At 38.1% G+C, this 19,404-nt stretch overlaps 1 non-coding gene across 1 annotated transcript; it reads left to right on the forward strand.

Annotated features, from left to right (window-relative positions):
• The first annotated feature begins 17,222 nt into the window (after positions 1-17,222).
• LOC145049090 (small nucleolar RNA R71) lies at positions 17,223-17,329 on the forward strand. The gene has a single exon (XR_013683206.1). It is a non-coding gene; the product is annotated as a small nucleolar RNA R71 (small nucleolar RNA).
• The last annotated feature ends 2,075 nt before the right edge of the window (positions 17,330-19,404 follow it).

Raw genomic sequence — 19,404 nt, forward strand, 5'->3', positions numbered from 1 at the left:
ATCGGTCTTTTCTGGCCGTGATTTTGGGGATGTCACAGACTGGGTAGGGTTAAACATCTCCAGCATGCGAGGCGCATAGGGTTGAAGGATGATATTAGTTTTAGAAATTAGATAACTCTTGAAAGTTGTAAAGTGTAATTGACATTTGATGATAAATAAAAGTTGTTGTTTATTTATAAGTAAAGTGTTCCTATCTTCTATCAATCGTTTACTATCATTTCAATTTGCATGTTTTGACTTCCAGAATAATTATGTTATGGTATATCATATTATTCAAATTCTCCATAGTCGGTCATATGTTGGAAGTAGATATGAATCAAGACTGTCATGAAGTTGGTTGTAGATGTCTAAGATGTTGGACATAGCAAAGTGTTGCTACAACACGCATGAGTGCTCATAAGTTCTGAGTATTGGATTTAACCCACGCTCACTGGTATCACTTCATGGAATTTATCTCAAGTGATCGTGAGACGGTAATATCATATAAGTCTTCTAACCTAGAGATATGAATTGTTGCCTATGAGTTGATTATACGTTGATTGTACGAAAACACATTGGTAACTCGATGTTCTAAAACATGCATTTGTGTATGATTCAACAAGTAGTTGAACAAGCATATGAGTCAAAGTTTATCTGTTCCTTCTTGGATTAGAAGCGATATCTGGGCCCCTCGATGATTTTGTGTTGAACTATGTACCGGGCCCAGTCAGAACTAAATTGATGTGTTCGATTAAGTTCTATGTCAAACAAATCGGAAATCAGGAAGCAAACTGCTGGACAATAAGTAAGACATTGTTCCATGTATTAGTCCGACTGATATCTAGAATAGAGGATTAAATGTTCAGTTATCTTAAATGGCGTATCATAATAATCTCAGTTTCGGGAGACCTTGAAAGAGCTACGATTGTTGATCGGTTCCTGAAGTCATTCTTGCAGTTATAATTATTAGACTTATCCAAGTGGGAGATTGTTGGATTAGGTGTCTAAGTTCATAACTATTCATGGAATGTACTTGACTCGGTTGGCATGGTCCATTTGGGTTGCATGGCATTGCAACACTTGGATAGACTAAATGAGAAAAAGGCACTTAAGGTTTATTAATATATTATAAGTTCTAATATATTAATAATATTATTTAATTGGTATTGATCAAAGAATTAATTTGGAATTAGTTAAGTGATCAAAAGGAGACTAATTAAATATATGGGGTTGATTGTGTAAATCATATATTCTTGTATAGTGGGCTAATGATCCATGTTTTGTATGAAATGGGCTAAAACACATAAGGTGCTCCATGGATAGTCCATGGAGGTTACAAACCCATGGATCATGGAATATGAAAAGCCATGCACATTAGGGTTTACATGGAGTAACCCTACTTGTGGCACACTATATAAGAAGCTCCAAGACAAGTAAAATATGCACTAGTGAAGCACTAAGAAGAGAATAAGAGAGCTATCCGATTTAAGTGATAAGTGAACTTCTCTCAAGGTTATTCCAAGTGTTGTGGTGCTGTGTGAGACATTTGAGGCATCACACTTGAGGTGCTAGGCTCACAAGGTTCTCAAGGAATCCAAGCAACAAGAAGGGTATGCTTTCTTACTAGCTCTATGATTCAAGTTACCTTTGCTATGATAGATAGGTTAAGAACCTTGGAAATCAAATTTTCATGTATCTTAGCAAAACATAGATCCAAGGTTTCTAGGGTTGCATGTACACCTTAGGAGTGTTAGAATGCTCAAAACCCTTTACAAATGAGGGTCAGGGAGGAGGATGTGCAGAAGACGGCCTTCCAGACTTGATATGGGCACTACGAGTTTGTGGTGATGACTTTTGGGCTCACCAATGCCCCAACTGTGTTCATGGATCTCATGAACCGCGTGTGCAGGACGATATTAGAGCGGTCGGTGATAGTGTTTATTGATGATATCCTGGTCTACTCCAAGACTCAGGAGCAACATGAGGGGCACTTGCGAGATGTTTTGGATACCCTAAGGAGGGAGAGATTGTACGCAAAGTTCTCCAAGTGCGAGTTCTGGTTGTGCGAGGTGCAGTTTCTGGGGCACCTTGTCAACTAAAATGGTAATATTCTCGATCTGACCAAAGTGGAGGCTGTGATGAGATGGGAGGTTCCGAGGTCTCCGTCCGAGATTCGAAGCTTCCTCGGTTTAGCTGTCTACTATTGGAGATTCATTCAGGATTTCTCCAAGATAGCAGTACCCCTGACCCGACTGACGAAGAAGACCGCTGTCTTTTGTTGGGGGCCTAAGCATCAGGCATCGTTCGAGACTTTGAGGCAGAAGTTGTGTGAGGCACCGATATTGACCCTTCCAGAGGGTGTTGAGGATTTCGTAGTGTATTGTGACGCGTCTATATCGGGTTTAGGCGTAGTATTGATGCAGAGAGGGCACGTCATCGCTTACGCCTCGAGGAAGTTGAAGCCTCACGAGACGAATTACCCGACGCATGACCTAGAGTTGGGGACAGTTGCTTTTGCCCTCAAGATTTGGCGATACTACCTCTATCGGGTCCATTATACCATTTACACGAATCACAATTGCCTGAGGTACTTAATGGATCATCCAAATCTGAACATGAGGTATTGATGGTGGTGGGACGTGGTGAACGATTATGATTACGAGATCCTCTACAACCCCGAAAAGGATAATGTTGTGGCTGATGCCCTTAGCCGCAAGGCATTCGCAGCGCCAATAAGGGACATCTTTCTGAGGATGAAAGTAGTGAGCGCATCGTGGGTCAGGTTTCCTCATTCGACTATGATAGTTGAATACTATTGACACTTCATCGGAGAGTGTGGGTTCCATATCCTGGGTGTGTGTGTCAGGTTCTGATGGAGGAGGCACACAAATCCAAATTTTCTATCTATCCCAGGGCGACAAAGATGTACAAGAATCTTCGTCCTGCTTATTGGTGGCCCTGCATGAAGCGGGATGTAGTTTGGTACATGGAGAGATGCTTGAATTACAGGAAAGTCAAAGCAGAGCAGTAGAGACCGCACGAAAAAATGCAGCCGTTGGATATTCCTGTGCGGAAGTAGGAGGAGATCACTATGGACTTCATTATGAAGTTACCTCGGACGGCGCATGGAGTTGACATGATATGGGTCATCATGGATCGATTGACCAAGAGTGCCCATTTCATTCCGATCCAGGAGAGTATTTCGGCCGAGAAGTTGGCAGACATCTACATCAGGGAGCTAGTAGATTCGCATTGGGTGCTGGTTTCTATGATATCTGACAGGGATGTGAGGTTCACCTCCAGATTCAGGAAGAAATTTCATGACGAGTTGGGTACTTGTCTACACTTTAGCATGACTTTCCATCAAAAGACGGATGGTCAGATCGAGAGGACAATCCAGACCTCAGAGGATATGCTACAGGTGTGCGTTTTAGATTTTGGTGGTAGCTAGGATACCTACCTTCCATTAGCAGAGTTTTCTTACAACAATAGCTACCATGCCAGTATCAACCGACCTCCCTTTTAGATGCTTTGTGGGAGGAAGTGCAGGACCCCAATATGTTGGGGTGAGGTTGGATAGAGGGTCATGGCGAGTACCTAAGTGGTACTCAAGACGATGAAGATGATCTAAAATGTTAGAAGTAGACTCCAGACGACTCAGAGTCGGCAGAAGAGCAACGCTAAGAGACACCGATCGAACTTGGAATTTCAGGTCGGGGATATGGTCCTTCTGAAGGTGTCACCTTGGAAAGGTGTCATTCGTTACAGAAAACAGGGCAAGATGACCCCAGATATATCGGACCTTTCAGGGTTTTAGCCCGGGTTGGCAAAGTGGCGTATCGGCTGCATCTTCCGGAGGAGCTTTGGCAGATCGATAACACTTTTCATGTTTCACAGCCGCAAAAATGTATAGCCAATGACTCCGCGGTGGTTCCTTTGAAGGACATTCAGGTGGACAACCGCCAAAACTACATCAAGAGGCTAGTAGCCATTCTCGACAGGAAGATGAAGGCTCTGAGAAACAAGAGAGTAGAGTTGGTGAAGGTGTAGTGGCAGCGTAAGGGATCGGAATAGACGTGGGAGCCAGAGGACAAGATGAGGGAGCATTACCCAAATCTGTTCCCAGTAGCAACATTAGTAGACTTTGAGATGAAGTCTAATTCAAGTGGGGGAGATTTGTAATACCCGAATCACCAGCCTCCACTGTCCCCATAGTGGTCAAGGCCAGCGTACGCTGGGCGCCAAGTACGCCGCGCGTATGCATGCAGAGTGGTTAAATGTGTTTTTGGGCCTGGAGTAGTTGGGTTCATGATCCACTGTGGATTAAGGCCTCGAGGCCTAGACATAGGATTTATGGTATTGGGCCTTCTTAGGCCTCATTAGGCCTTAAAGCTTAAATGAGTGGACTTGGGACTTAATTTGTTTATGAGTTGGGCCTCGGGATGAAGAGGCCCAATAGGGTAAGGATATGGAAACCTTGCCTTAGGACATGAATTAGTGGTTTAAGGGAGTCATATTTGGTCTCAGTATCTGATTAGGGAATTTGTTGTACGCTAGGGAGAGAAGTCCTGAGCAATCTAAGGAGTACGATTTCGACATACGTAGTTGAGGTGAGTCTCCCTTCGGCAAAATTCATGGGTTGAAGGAACCAAGGCCGGCCCACTAGTATTGATACGGTTTAACGATTGTCTTTGTGATAATTGTTAAGGTTGCATGTATTGTTGATGTTTTATGTGTTATGCATGATTTTATATGGTAGTAGTAAGGAGTGAAATAGACCAGGTATCCAGCCAATGGGCCGAAGGGGCAGTTCGGGCACCCATACATGCGCGACACAGTCCAGTCAGTAAGGATCAGAGGGGTAGGTCCAACACCCTTATATGCTCGACATTATCCGGTGAAAGTAGACTGAAGGGGTAGGCTGCGCACCCAAATATGCATAGCATTATGTTTTTTTTTGTATATTGTATGGTGGGGGAAACTCACTAATCTTTGTGCCTACAGTTTTAGTTTGTATTTCAGGTACTTCTAGCTCGAAGGAAAGGGCCGACTTGATCGCATTGCATCACACCATGATTAGATATTTTGGGATTATTACTCTGATGATGATTTTATATGTATCGTTTTGACTATACAACTAAACTATTTTGACTTCACATGGTTTTGGAAAACAATATGGTTCGTGTTATGATTTTGATAAATTTAAAAATGAAATTTCCGGGTCGTATTTTAAGGACGTTTCAGCTAGGCCAAAATTCTGACCTCCTACCTTCTCTCTCCTCAATAACCTTCTTGATTATGCTGGGTGTGAACCATTAGAGGCACAACGCTCTTGGTGCCTGTTTCTAAAAGATCAACAAAATGGATTCTTGGTTGTTTACTTCAACAATCAACAAGGTATGTATTCTTACTAATGAATTCAGATTTTAATAGGAAATTTTTGTTGGTTGATAGTTCGTAGTCTGTTGCCTTTATGTGAAAGACATATATCCTTCTTAGGTTGTATGTGCCCTAATCATTTAATTGTTAAATGTTTTTCCGATTAGAGCATTGTTTTTGTAACCTCCATAACCCATCTCTAATTACCTTTAGACTAAGTAGAAAAATACTAACTCTTCACCGATATTCCATTGTCTGATTTTGTAACGTCCCGAAATGTTTTAGATATTTTTCAATTTTGAAATATAATAACCAGTTAAAACCATTGTTTGAAAAACCGTTAAGTAACATTCATTTGATCGGAACCATACATTATCAGAGTTATGTTTATAAAATCGCAAAAGCGAATACTTCAATGCGTGTGTACAGTCTCCCGGAGCTCTGCTCATGAATGACCTGCAAAAATATTGAATCCATAATTGTAAGAATAAAGTTTAGTGAGTTCCTAGTATACCACATGTTCTATCATATATACAATGCATCCACACAAGAGTTCGACTCTAACGCCGAGCTAACAACATGCATATAACATAAATACATAATGAACAACTCTTTTCCAACCCTAAGCGAATGTTATAGGCCAAATCATACTCTTACAGTCACTTCTTGCCATGGGCCAAATAATGGTCTTTCCTTGCAATGCCAATGGCCAAATCCTGGTCTTATATACAAGTGCTAGGGTTTAGATCCTAGTCTTTAATACATTTTCCTGGGGCTAAATCCTGGTCTTTCATACAGTACATATAGTCATATGTAATCAGGGATCAGATAGATAGTCGAACGAATGATCCACCCAAGAGCAAACAATTAGATAAGAACATCACAATCAGGCATTAGAACAAAAGTTCTCATGCTATCCAACGTAAACTACATAGAACCACATAATCATGTAACATAAACACATAATATAACTATATTATTACATTTACTAGTTAACTAGCCTTCTCTAGTACCTTGCCATTGACCACTTCTCAATTAAGTCCTTTGCTGGTCAAACATACATAATCCTAATAAATGGCCTTCCCCAATTACCCTAACCAAACATAACTCCTAACATAATCGTACAATCAACATGCAAGATCCTACCAGTCTAGCATACAATGGCACCGAGTGTCATATACTGCACATGCATAACAGAGCTATCTTATTCAACTGACATATATGCACTCTAACAATACTACTATCCTAACATGTAGAGGATATACGATGTCATACGTGGCATAGTGAGAAGAATTACCTGAATCGTATAATCAGAGAAACACCGCTACACTCTTAACTCCTCACACTGATCAAACCTGCAAACCAACTATCACTAATAAAGATCAAACCACTGGAGTGGGTAGGTTGAACTCCCTCTCTGAACATCTACACCTATACCAATAACTATACTTATGTCATTTACATATAATACACATACTATACTTTATTTACACTTTTACTTCTTAATATTCTTATATTATCATATGGTACAAACACATCCTCTTATATGATTATGTAGACGTTAACCACCCACCTTTATACATCCTTTTATACATATATTAGGATATGCATGATTCAAACATATTCTTGGGTTTACACACACAACCTTAAACTAAGCTTATTATTTGTCTTAAGCACTCACATCCAACCAATATTATAACATATGATATGGGTTGTGTTTTAATAGTAAAATTTAGTTGAATATAAGATTTCATGGACTAAAAACATTCGAGAAGTGTAGCTCTTCGGTTCTAAGGTTTTTAAGGCAAAAACAAAATATAAACTTGTTTTCTTGGTCCTAGACTTCCACACAATACCAATCAAGGTTAAGAGAGCTAAATACAAATCTTAGCAACCTTAAACACTCCATACAATAGATCTAAAAGCTTTTAAAAAAAGGAGTTAGAACTTATTTTCGCAAAAACTTGAAATACAGTTGTGTTTATGAGATTTTGTAAGCATTTGAGACTATAATCATCATTCTAGTTGACCACACTAGGCTTTAATCGTTTAGGGAGGTAAAAGACTTCATTGGAGATGATTAATAAAGCTTGTGGTCCATTAAAACCGACAGCAACAACAAAAAACACAAGAATCTTGCAAGAAAGAAGGATTCGGGCGACAATGGGCTGCCGGAGGCAGCTTTGGTCGCCACACAACGAAGATAGCTCATGGGGGGGTTATAAGGGTCGGAATAGAGAATAATTATACCTAAGAGAAGGCCTGGTTCAAGTTCCACAACAAATTCTAACTGCAACCCTAGCTATGGCAGAAATGGTGAGAAAACCTCAACAAACTCGAGATTTTTCAGCCAAAGGGTGAAAGGATTCGATCTATAAGTCAAAGGGAAGGGTATTTGCTGGATTTGGATAAAGAACTTTAGGAGATTCGAGTTGTTGCAGGTTTTAAACAGTAAAAAAGACGGGTACAACTTTCTACGATCTTTGCACCTGAACAAGATAGAATCTTTCAATTTTTGGCACAATCAGCCCCTTGGAAATGGCATATACATGGAACTCACCCTGATTTAAATTTCTCTTTCAAATCAACTTTCCAAAAATGACCCAACAACCCCTTAGAATTATAAATCCTTAACTAACTTAACAATTTGATTTATTTCAACTATTTGTTGTTGTTGTTGTTGTTGTTGTTGTTATTATTATTATTATTATTATAATTTAACCTTTTATTTAATTAATTACCTTGTTCAACTTACAAAATTTAGTTTTTATTTATATAATTACTCGTTACTATTTATCTGTCTTATTTCAAAACCATTAAACAGAAACGGGTATTACAAATTTAGCAACATAGAAATGGATTAACTACAGAGACAATCCAAAGCAGGTCTCAACGGACCCATTCACTTTTTTCTATCTGTGTCAAGTTTCCATAATGCACTCAAATCTTTTTGAAGAACAAAATCATCATCCAAAGACAATATCCAATGCAAACATACCCATATGTTGCTTGATTGGTTTGTCAATGTCCTCCATAATAGTGAACAAGGTCCTTAGGATTTTGACATCTGAACTCCTTAAGCAATTGACCATATTGAAACAATGCCTGCCAGTGTTGAGAGTCAAAGCGATGAAAACTTGAACCTTTATTCAAGGTTCTCCCAATCATATCTAACTATAGATTGTCCTGTAGAGCTTTCCTGAATCTTGCATTTGAATGAATAAATAATTAACTTCAAAAGTCAAGATACAATAAAATAAACAAATTTCAAAGTTATTTGTATGTCTAATTATATATCAATACTTTTTGTACCAAAAAAGTAGGATGCCATTGCTATAACCAATGGAAATTCATTTTTTTTGTGCAACATTTCAACTTTTTAACATGTTATGAAACAATTTGTCACTTTTTTAACATATTGTGCAACAACGTTTCATCAAATCAACAATACTTGCAATTTGAGGCTTTCACACACATACACATAACAAATAATTTGATATCAGAGGGGGCAAAGAAAAGAATTAAGGCTCAAATTTGAGGCTCGCTCAAATCAGCAAAATCAAAACAATATAACCATTTAATTGGAAAAAATGATAGCCACATCAAAACCTTATAATTTCTATAATATTCTATATTTAGTAGTTATAAATTACCAAGAGTGAAATCAAAAACTATAGCCGCTTCCACCTTCAGCATCAATATCCAACATTTCCACATTTTTTGCACATAAATTCAACAATTTTACCCTTTTGTAGTTTCACCTACATAGAAATCCAAACCACACATGTGAAATTTCACCTATACAAAAATCTAAACCGGATGAAATTTGAGGCTTACACACACATTCATGGGTTTTCTACATAACAAAATCATATTTTAGGCGGAAAAATAAGACATTAAGTTTGTATTCATGGGTTATACCCTAAAGGATCCATGTTCTCACTATGATTTTCAAACAACAATTTGAATTCAAGAAACCCTAAAGTACATTGTTGTTTTCGAAATTGAGAAGGGTTATTAGAAAAACAAAACTTTAAGTTTATTGTTGTAAATAAACTTGAATTCCTTATTTGTAGAACTTCAGAAAGCCAGCACTAGAAATCTCGTGCCTCTGATGGCTCACACCCAAACACTTGAAGTTGAAGGCTATTGAAGAGAGAAGAGGGGGGAAGATTTTCGAATCTAGGGTTATTTAGAATGAGTGCCAACAATATGATTCTATAGAAGAGTTTATATAGGTGTACAAGGAGGCTTGGATAAGGGAGGTTTCTTTGGATAAGCCTTATCCCTTTGCTTTTTCCCCCAAGTTTCCTTAGAGCCCAAGAAAGGCTCTCGAAACTATCTAGAACTCCTCCTAGATTCGTCTAACCTTAGGAGGTTCTAGAATTTGTCCAATGCTTAACATTAAAAAATTATCACCTTTAGTCCTTTCACTTTTAATTATTCCAATTAATCCCAAAATTAATTCCAATTAATGTCAGATTAATTTATAATTATAAAATATAATTTCGAATTAACATATTTTTCTCAAAACATATTAATAAAATATTTATTTTGATTTCTAATTAATTTATTAATCATATAATAAATTAATAAATCAGTCCCTCTCTCTCTCTCTGTCTCTCTCTCTCTCTCTCCAAATAGCATTCTAGTCTCTTACTAGGTTTGAGGGAACCCAAAATGACTTTGTTAATAATTCAGTTAATGGATTAGACACCTAATCAAAGAGTCTCCTACTTGGATAAATCTATAACTAAATTACAGCTTCCAAATTAAACAACAAAGTGTGCTTTCCGAAGCAACTGCCGAACTCTGATTTAAACATATATTGATCCTTAGATAAGTGATCAAGTATTCCTTCGTTCTACTAGATATCATACAAACATGAGACATGGATTAGAATCAATCTCATTTTCCAAATTTTGTTTCCCTATTTCCTGATTTGTAATGACGACATAAGACTTCAAATTGAACACATCAACTGAGTCCTGGTTGGGGCAAACACTATAAGTTAACACCACATCACCGTGGGGCCCAAAGATATCGCTTTTCTTGTAAGGAAAAAAAGAACGAATAAACTTTGACTTATATGCTTGTATCCTTTACTCATCAAATCATATATAATACCACATTTTGTAATATCATGTTACTAATGCGTTTGTGCAATACCAATGCACATCTGATGTGTGTAAAACCAACTAGTTTTAAACCTACTTTTAATTATCAAATAACACACAAAAGGCAGTGAACCTATCAATTGTGGTATAGCTAAATAAGTAGGGTATCGAACACAGGGAACGACAAATTAAACTAAAAACTAATTTAATCTAAGTTAATCAAGAAGTAGGGGTTTTTCTCTAGTTTTACAAGACTAGAAAACTTACTAACTATTACTAATTTAAGACTAGAAAATAACGATTTAACTAGATTCAATAATTGGAAAGGAACTTCTGTTTAGTTCAACTTGGTTAACTCTATGGTTGATTTCAAGGTAATAGTGCAATGGATTAATTCTTTTGTTGGTTACCGATTCAAGTGATTAGATTCGTGTTCACTACCCTAATCCTTAGCAAATTAACTAACTCAAACAGTGGCCAATTGTCTAATTTAATTATATTCACTAGATTAATTATTCGGGTTAAGTTAGACTTGCAATAGTTAACTAATTTATTCTTTTTAATTAACCTCTTGTTTGATAGTCATCTTACAAGCTTGCACATGAATTTACTCAATTTTCTTATTAATTCTAGTTTCATATTCATTAATCCTAGACATATAACATAGTGATCACATAGCATATGAGGTCAATAATCAATAGATGTTCATGCTAATCAATTATCTTCCTATTAACAGAAAATTAATTATTATTCACACACAAGGTTCTTCAGCAAGCTAAAATAAAAAAAATTCACCAACTTGGAATTAATCCTACCAATCAATCAAACCATATTGTCAACTTTGTATCCCCAAACAGAAGTCTAAAGGATTTAGCTCATAATTAAAGTAAATAACAGCAAACAAACAAAGTCAAGTTGCTTAATCATAATGAATAAACAAAAGAATAAGTGGAATGATGAAATTTTGCCTTAATTACTCTCCGGAATTGAATTCTAGCTTCCTTCGTCGTCTTCTAGGGTTTTTCTGGCTTCTCAATCGTAGCAAAGCACTTTTGAATCGTCCCAGAACTCTCCTCAATCGATCTGTGGAATTATCTTTAAATATACGAATCGACTCGTCGAGTCAAATGGTGACTCGTCGAGTCCCTCTCACATTCCCCCTATTGCGATAACTCTCTGGGATCTCGAGTCATTATCTTCTCGATTCTTCGATTGGACTCGCCGAGTAGTCGATCCGACTCGCCGAGTAGGTGCCTTTTTTAGTGTTTTTCTTCTTTAATTGAGCAACCCAAGCATACATAATCTATAATTACAACTTTTTGATACCACTATGGAGCTCTTTTGAATTCATCTCCTCTTTGATATTTGCTTTGATCTCTTTGAATTCACCACCTTTATTGTTTGATTTTCGGGTATCTTCAACTTTTTTGGATTTCTTGGAATTTTGATCTTTTGATCTTCACTTTAATTGCTCCAAAATTCTTACAACTTTTCTTGTAATTCTCTTTTTTTTTTTACATGTACCTCACTTTTTTTTTCACTCAAATCCCTACATGCTTAAGCAAGGGCGCTCAATCTCAACCTTTATTGGCTAACGATAACAATCTTCCTGGATACATTTCAAGTTTAGGCTGCTAAACATATTGCATCCCTCAGGCTGAGCAAGGTCGTGTTTTTGTCTCATGATTTCACTGGAATAAGGAAGCCACAAATGAACTAGAACGTATATAGGCTCAACTAAACATTTGGGTTATCATGCAATTATCAACACAACTCTAACATGGAGTCCTAATTACTTTTACCAAAATTTCCTAAATTAAATCCCTAAGTCATATTTTTGGTATGCAAAATTTTAAAAATTAACCTAAATTAAGACTCTAAATTTTCTATTATGTAACCAACCCCCTACCCCACACTTATTTAATGCAATGCCCACATTGCATATTATGCATAATATAAACATAAAAAGAAACTAAAGAGGGAATTGGAACAAACTCCCCTGGGATAGCAGTGGATAGGTTGATCACTTTCATTTTAGCTCCAACTTCAATTGACTTTAGACATAGTAACATCTTATCCATGCCTTGGGTGTCTCGCCTTGTGTGGGTCACTCCAAATATGCGGAAAATAGTGTAAGATCTTCAGGAATGATTATGGAAAAGATAAATAGTCAAGTGGTACTCTAATTAGCATCAAATCAGCAGCCCCTTCGACATGAAACCAAACGACTCGTCAGGTATATACCAGACTCATCGAGTTACTTCGGGAAATCTTCTCATTTGTGAGAATTAAGGGCGACTCGTCGAGTAAGTTTAGTGCACTCGACGAGTTGGTCACTGAATGAAAATAATATAACTCTGCATCTGATCCAACTTCCAATAAACTCTGTATACTTTCTATTCACTTCTAGACTCCCTTGCCAACATCTCTAAGGACCGGACTCAATACTTTAACTCTAACGCTCCTCCTTTCTTGACTCTCTTTCTCACTTTGATTCTATAACTCTAAACCCTTTTGAAGCTAGCACTCCTAATTCAATTCTGAAAAATTGTCAAAGCATCAAACATCAATTAAACATCAAAAACAAGTTTTAAAAACATCAAACAAACCAAATAAAACAAACAAACAAAAAAATTAAAAATTGTTCAATAAAAATGCATAAAAATCAATCCTCCTCCTCCTCATCATCAAGCCCTACTCCACTTCCTCCAGCCCCACTTCTTCTTGCACTTATCACTTCTTCCCATGATGGAATGTATGGAAAGTTACCACCATCTATGTGTGGAATGTTAAAGTGTTCAAAAAGTCGGATATGAGATTGGTTGCTAAAATTCAAGCCCCTCACCATTTGATCCTGTAGTCGCCTCATCTCCACATTGTACCAATCCATTGGTACATCTTCATTCTCAACCGGAATCACCGGCGGCTCCTCCTCAATATCCCGCTCTCTCCTCGAACGAACCCGTCTTCCCGGCGCCTCGGGACCAACCACCGGGTCCTCATTTGGAATGGCATAATGGCCACCACCATAGTCTTCAATGATTCTCGCTCTCCGGAAAAGAATAGGATTGAACGGAGGTGTAGGGATCATCGTCATGAAATTCCATGCACCGCGGTTCATCAACCCGAATGAGTTAGCCAACCGGGTGACAAACATCCCACAATTTATTCTTGAAGTCTTGCGATCCTTGACCGCACCCTCCGAAATATATGAAGCAAGACACCAAGGAATGTTGCAAAAAACGTCGGGTGTAATGATGCTCCATAGGAAAAAGACATCAAGGTTGGAAACCTTGTCATCATCCTTTCGTTGGTTGATGGTGGATGAAATTAGACGATGAATGAGGCGATGTGTTGGGGATTGAATGCTCCCTTCTTGCGCCGACTTTGGAATATAAACTTTATTACCAATGGTATTCCACCAGCCCGCACTTGTAACTCCTTCGGGAAATACCATATGTGCTTGTGCCAAAAAGGCCCGAAAGATGGGTGTTGAGACTAAGGGCTGGTCATAAACCCCTAATCGGCATGCAAGATCCACCACTGAGCATTGATGAAATTCTCCCCCAAGGCAGAAACTGAAGCTTGTTGGGTGAAAGACATCCACTCCCCCGGTGAAAGACACCGTGGAAAAGAACTCTAAGCACAGCTCCAAATAAACCGGTTCTTGAATACGGAAGACCCGACTCCACCCGTCACACACCATGGTTTCGCCATCATGGTGAAACTCCTTCAAAAGATAAGGAGCTAATTCCTCCTCATAGCGAACATTCTGCAGCCAATCCCAATCTATCCGGTTGGGCACATAGACCTAAAAATTTATGAAAAATCAAAACCCTAAAAATTTACTACTTTTCAAAAACGGGTTTTTCATGCAATTGCTACCATAGATGACCTTATAATCATGTTCTTAACAAAAATCAAGAAGATATTTGTTACCTTTTGAGTTTGAACTTGAGAGATTTGAAGAAAACTTGAAGAAAAAAAATATGAATGCTTGAGAGGAAGTTAGAGAGGGGCACCCGGCGAGTATGTATGAGAATAAACTGATTCTTAGGGTTAAAACCCTAGTTACCGGATGTAAAAGTAATTTTAAAATTATTTATATTTTTTTTTGTAAATAATACCGACTCGTCGAGTCGGAGTCAGACTCGGCGAGTCTAGTCGCGAAGTCAAGCTTTTTCCGAAATCCATATATACTCGTCGAGTCGTGGTCAGACTCGGCGAGTCTCTTGCAAAAATTCATAATTTTCGAAATTTTGTTATTTATTTAAGATCATTTCACCCCACACTTGGCCCATGCACACTCTCAAGCAGACATGTCTGATGAATTGGAGAATTAACATTTTAAAAACGAAGGAAAAATTAAAAAAACTAAAAAGTAAAAGAAAGCAAACTCTATATAACGGGTTGCCTCCCGCCAAGCGCTTCTTTTTAAGAAGTCATTAGCTAGACTCCTTCCCATCTACGTTTCGTCATCTTCGAGCATCGGGAATGCACGCCTAGTCCTTTGTGGTTTGTACTTAGTCTTGTAAGCATGAATCTTTTTCTTGTAAGCCCTTTTCAATTCATCTTTTTTTTTTTCACAGCATCCTCCTCAGCTGCTTGGGCTTCTCTTTTCCTCTTTTTCTTTTTTAACCCATTCTTCTTTACCTTCTCTTGTACCTCCTTCTCTTTAAATTTAATCACTTCATATTTTGTAATGGTTCGTGCTTTAAGTTTAGTAGTGAATGGTCGATCAGCTTCCACCCTTCTTCCCTTTATGTCTTCATCCTTTTCTGTGTTCAACCCTTCTCCAAATGGAATTGTATCAAGGCATGCCACCTCGGCGTCTTGGACTTCCATTCCTTTTCCTTCTTCTGCTGTTTGTTCTTCCAAAGAATCATAAATAGTAACTAAATCCGGGGTATGTGAAGAACTATCAACAAACAGATCAACATTGGCCAAGTTTTTATCAAATTCGACTGGACTCGCCGAGTCCATCAAGGTGACTCGGCGAGTCTGGTCGGTTCCATCAATTATGGAGTGTTTTCTGAGTTGGCTCCTTCCAGTAGCTTTTCTAACTCCTCCAAGTCTTTGCTAGCATCTCCACCTTCTTCAGAGTGTAGCAAAAACTTGCTTGGATCTTCTTTTAGCAAAATTTCAAGCTCTTTTTGTAATATCTCATCATCCAATTGGATAAATGAGATTTCTTCTCTCTTTTCTTCTTCTTGCTTGGCTTCTGGAATAGCTTTAAACATCACCGACTCATCAGCCACTCTCAATGTCAATGTAGACTCACTTATATCAATTAGAGCACACGCGGTGTTTAAGAATGATCTTCCCAAAATAATTGGTATTTCGGGGTCTTCTTCTATATCCACCACTACGAAGTCTACTGGAAAAATAAACTTGTCCACTTTGATAAGGAGATCCTCACAAACGCCTTGTGGATGAATTATCGTTTTGTCCGCCAAATGGATCCTCATATTTACCGGCCTTGGTGCTGGTAAATTCAGCTTCTTAAAGAATGAATAGGGAATCAAATTAATGCTTGCACCTGAATCAGCTAATGCTCGGGTAAAAACTTCATTACCAAATTGGCACGGAATCACCATATTTCCCGGATCACTCTTCTTTTCAGGCAGCTCATTAATCAATATTTCCGCGACTTCAGCCAAATCCTTCCTAGCAGCAAAAAGGCTTTTAAGCAAGTTGAAGTATTTAGGTGTTTGGAGCATTGTTTCCACAAATGGCATATTGACTTGTAAAGCTTTAACATGCTCCATGAAGGTTCTGTATGCTTCTACTTTTTCTGTAGGCATGGCTTTGATTGGGTATGGCAGAGGAGGATTATAAGGCTTCAAAGTACTGGCAGTTTTCTCATTTACGTATGGACTCGTCAAGTCCATTGGAGTGACTCGGCGAGTCGGATCGGGTTTTGCTGGATCCGATTCTTCTTCCTTTTCTGCCTTCTTCTTGGAGATTTTTAGTACTTCTGTGAATGTTTCTTCACTTCTGGAGGTTATTACGCTTACATTCTCTATTCTTGGATTGGGTTCGGTGTTACTCGGAAGTTGACCCGGTCTTCTATCATTCACTTGATGCGCAAGCTGCCCCAGCTGTTTCTCAATGTTGAGAATTGATGCTTGCTGATTCCTAAGCATGTTTCTGGTCTCGTGTATGGCAGCATCGTGATCATTGTGTCTTTTTTCGGACGCGGCTATGAATCTAGTGAATAACTCTTCTAAATCGGCTTTCTTTTCTATCGATTCTTCCTTTTGGTATAGTCCCCTCTCCTTCTGCTTGTATTTCTCCTCCTTTGCTTTCTTATACTCCTCGTATGGTAGCCAATCCTTCTTAGGTTTTCGCCAATTTTCATCATACCGATCACCACTTGAATAGAAGACTTGCGCTTTCTTATTTCCATTCTCATCCAAATCACAATCCTTTGCGAGATGGGACCCTCCACAATTTTCGCATCCTACCCTAATAGCATGGATTGCTTGATCCATTTTTGTCATTCTTCGATCTAGACTATCAAGTTTTGCTATCACCGCCGCCATGCTATCACTTGCCGCGTTTACTACCCCTCGACTTACTTCGTTTCTCGAATTGTGGTATTCTCTAGAGTGCTTAGAGAATTCTTCAATTAATTCTTTAATTACCAGGGGTGCCTTCTTTGTAAGCGGTCCTTGAGAATCAAGTAATTGCCTTGTGGTGACATTGACTCCATCATAGAAAATGGAGACCTCTTGTTGGCTATTAAGGTCATGGTGTGGGCAATTTCTAAGTAGGCTCTTGTATCTTTCCCAAGCTTCATAAAGAGATTCTCCGGGTTGTTGCTCGAAGTTGGCAATGGCTTTCTTTAGCTTGGCTATCTTGGAGGGCGGGCAGAAATGGTCTATGAATTCTTCTTTCATCTTGGCCCATGTGGTGACTGATCCGGGAGGAAGTGACTTTAACCAATCTTTTGCAGCCCCCTTAAATGTGATAGGAAGCATGCGAAGAAGCTGGGTCTCGCGTGGAACATTAGTCACGTTGAAGTAGTCAGCCACATCATTCACTTCATCCAAGTGCTTGTAAGCGTCTTCATGATCCTTCCCGTAGAAAGGAATCTCCTTGAGTTGCGCGAGAATATGGCCTTTTAGTTCGAAAGTAGCAGTTGCGGGAATTGCGGGTTGCACAAGTCCCGACCCGGTGTCATCACGCATCCTTTTCTTCCATTCCCCCATGGGGACTTCATCAATGTTAGCCATAGTGATAGCTAACTCTTCTTCGGAATCGGTTTCGTACTCGGAAATATGCTCTTCTTCTTCCTCGGTTTCGTACTCGATATCTTCTTGAATTGGTTCTTCAATTGTGAACGAGGCACTGGATGCTCCTGATTTGCTGCTCTTCTTCTTGCTGAAAACGGACTTTAAGTTCTTGAGTGGTGAGTTCTTTGAAGTTGCGGTTTCTCCAACGGCTTTTCCTTTGCTCCTTCTTAGTGCGGATTTCGGGTCTTCCAAAGGAGGGACTAGAGGTGTATCAGATCCTGGGGTCATGAAACAACTGTAAACAAACAAAACAAAAGAAACAGAACGCGTAAAAAGAACAAAAACGAAATAAAAAAAATAAAGACTGAAACAGCGATGTACTCGCCGAGTCGGCACGAGTGCACTCGGCGAGTTCAAGGCAAAAACATAAAAGAAAATTTCTAGTTATTCTAAAAAAAAAATGAATTTTTTATAAACTAATTCTACTTACTGAATTACTTTGTAAATAACTTTGTGTAAGATAAATCCCACACAAAGGATCGATTAAACTAGAGTTTAATATTAATTTTAGAACCGTTCCCCGGCAACGGCGCCAAAAACTTGATGTGTGTAAAACCAACTAGTTTTAAACCTACTTTTAATTATCAAATAACATACAAAAGGCAGTGAACCTATCAATTGTGGTATAGCTAAATAAGCAGGGTATCAGACACAGGGAACGACAAATTAAACTAAAAACTAATTTAATCTAAGTTAATTAAGAAGTAGGGGTTTTTCTCTAGTTTTACAAGACTAGAAAACTTACTAACTATTACTAATTTAAGACTAGAAAATAACGATTTAACTAGATTCAATAATTGGAAAGGAACTTCTGTTTAGTTCAACTTGGTTAACTCTATGGTTGATTTCAAGGTAATAGTGCAATGGATTAATTCTTTCGTTGGTTACCGATTCAAGTGATTAGATTCGTATTCACTACCCTAATCCTTAGCAAATTAACTAACTCAAACAGTGGCCAATTGTCTAATTTAATTATATTCACTAGATTAATTATTCGGGTTAAGTTAGACTTGCAATAGTTAACTAATTTATTCTTTTTAATTAACCTCTTGTTTGATAGTCATCTTACAAGCTTGCACATGAATTTACTCAATTTTCTTATTAATTCTAGTTTCATATTCATTAATCCTAGACATATAACATAGTGATCACATAGCATATGAGGTCAATAATCAATAGATGTTCATGCTAATCAATTATCTTCCTATTAACAGAAAATTAATTATTATTCACACACAAGGTTCTTCAGCAAGCTAAAATAAAAAAATTCACCAACTTGGAATTAATCCTACCAATCAATCAAACCATATTGTCAACTTTGTATCCCCAAACAGAAGTCTAAAGGATTTAGCTCATAATTAAAGTAAATAACAGCAAACAAACAAAGTCAAGTTGCTTAATCATAATGAATAAACAAAAGAATAAGTGGAATGATGAAATTTTGCCTTAATTACTCTCCGGAATTGAATTCTAGCTTCCTTCGTCGTCTTCTAGGGTTTTTCTGGCTTCTCAATCGTAGCAAAGCACTTCTGAATCGTCCCAGAACTCTCCTCAATCGATCTGTGGAATTATCTTTAAATATACGAATCGACTCATCGAGTCAAATGGTGACTCGTCGAGTCCCTCTCACA

This window comes from Lactuca serriola, chromosome 4 (assembly GCF_051521515.1).
Source record: "Lactuca serriola cultivar US96UC23 chromosome 4, Lser_US96UC23_V15, whole genome shotgun sequence".
Classification (NCBI taxonomy): domain Eukaryota; kingdom Viridiplantae; phylum Streptophyta; class Magnoliopsida; order Asterales; family Asteraceae; genus Lactuca; species Lactuca serriola.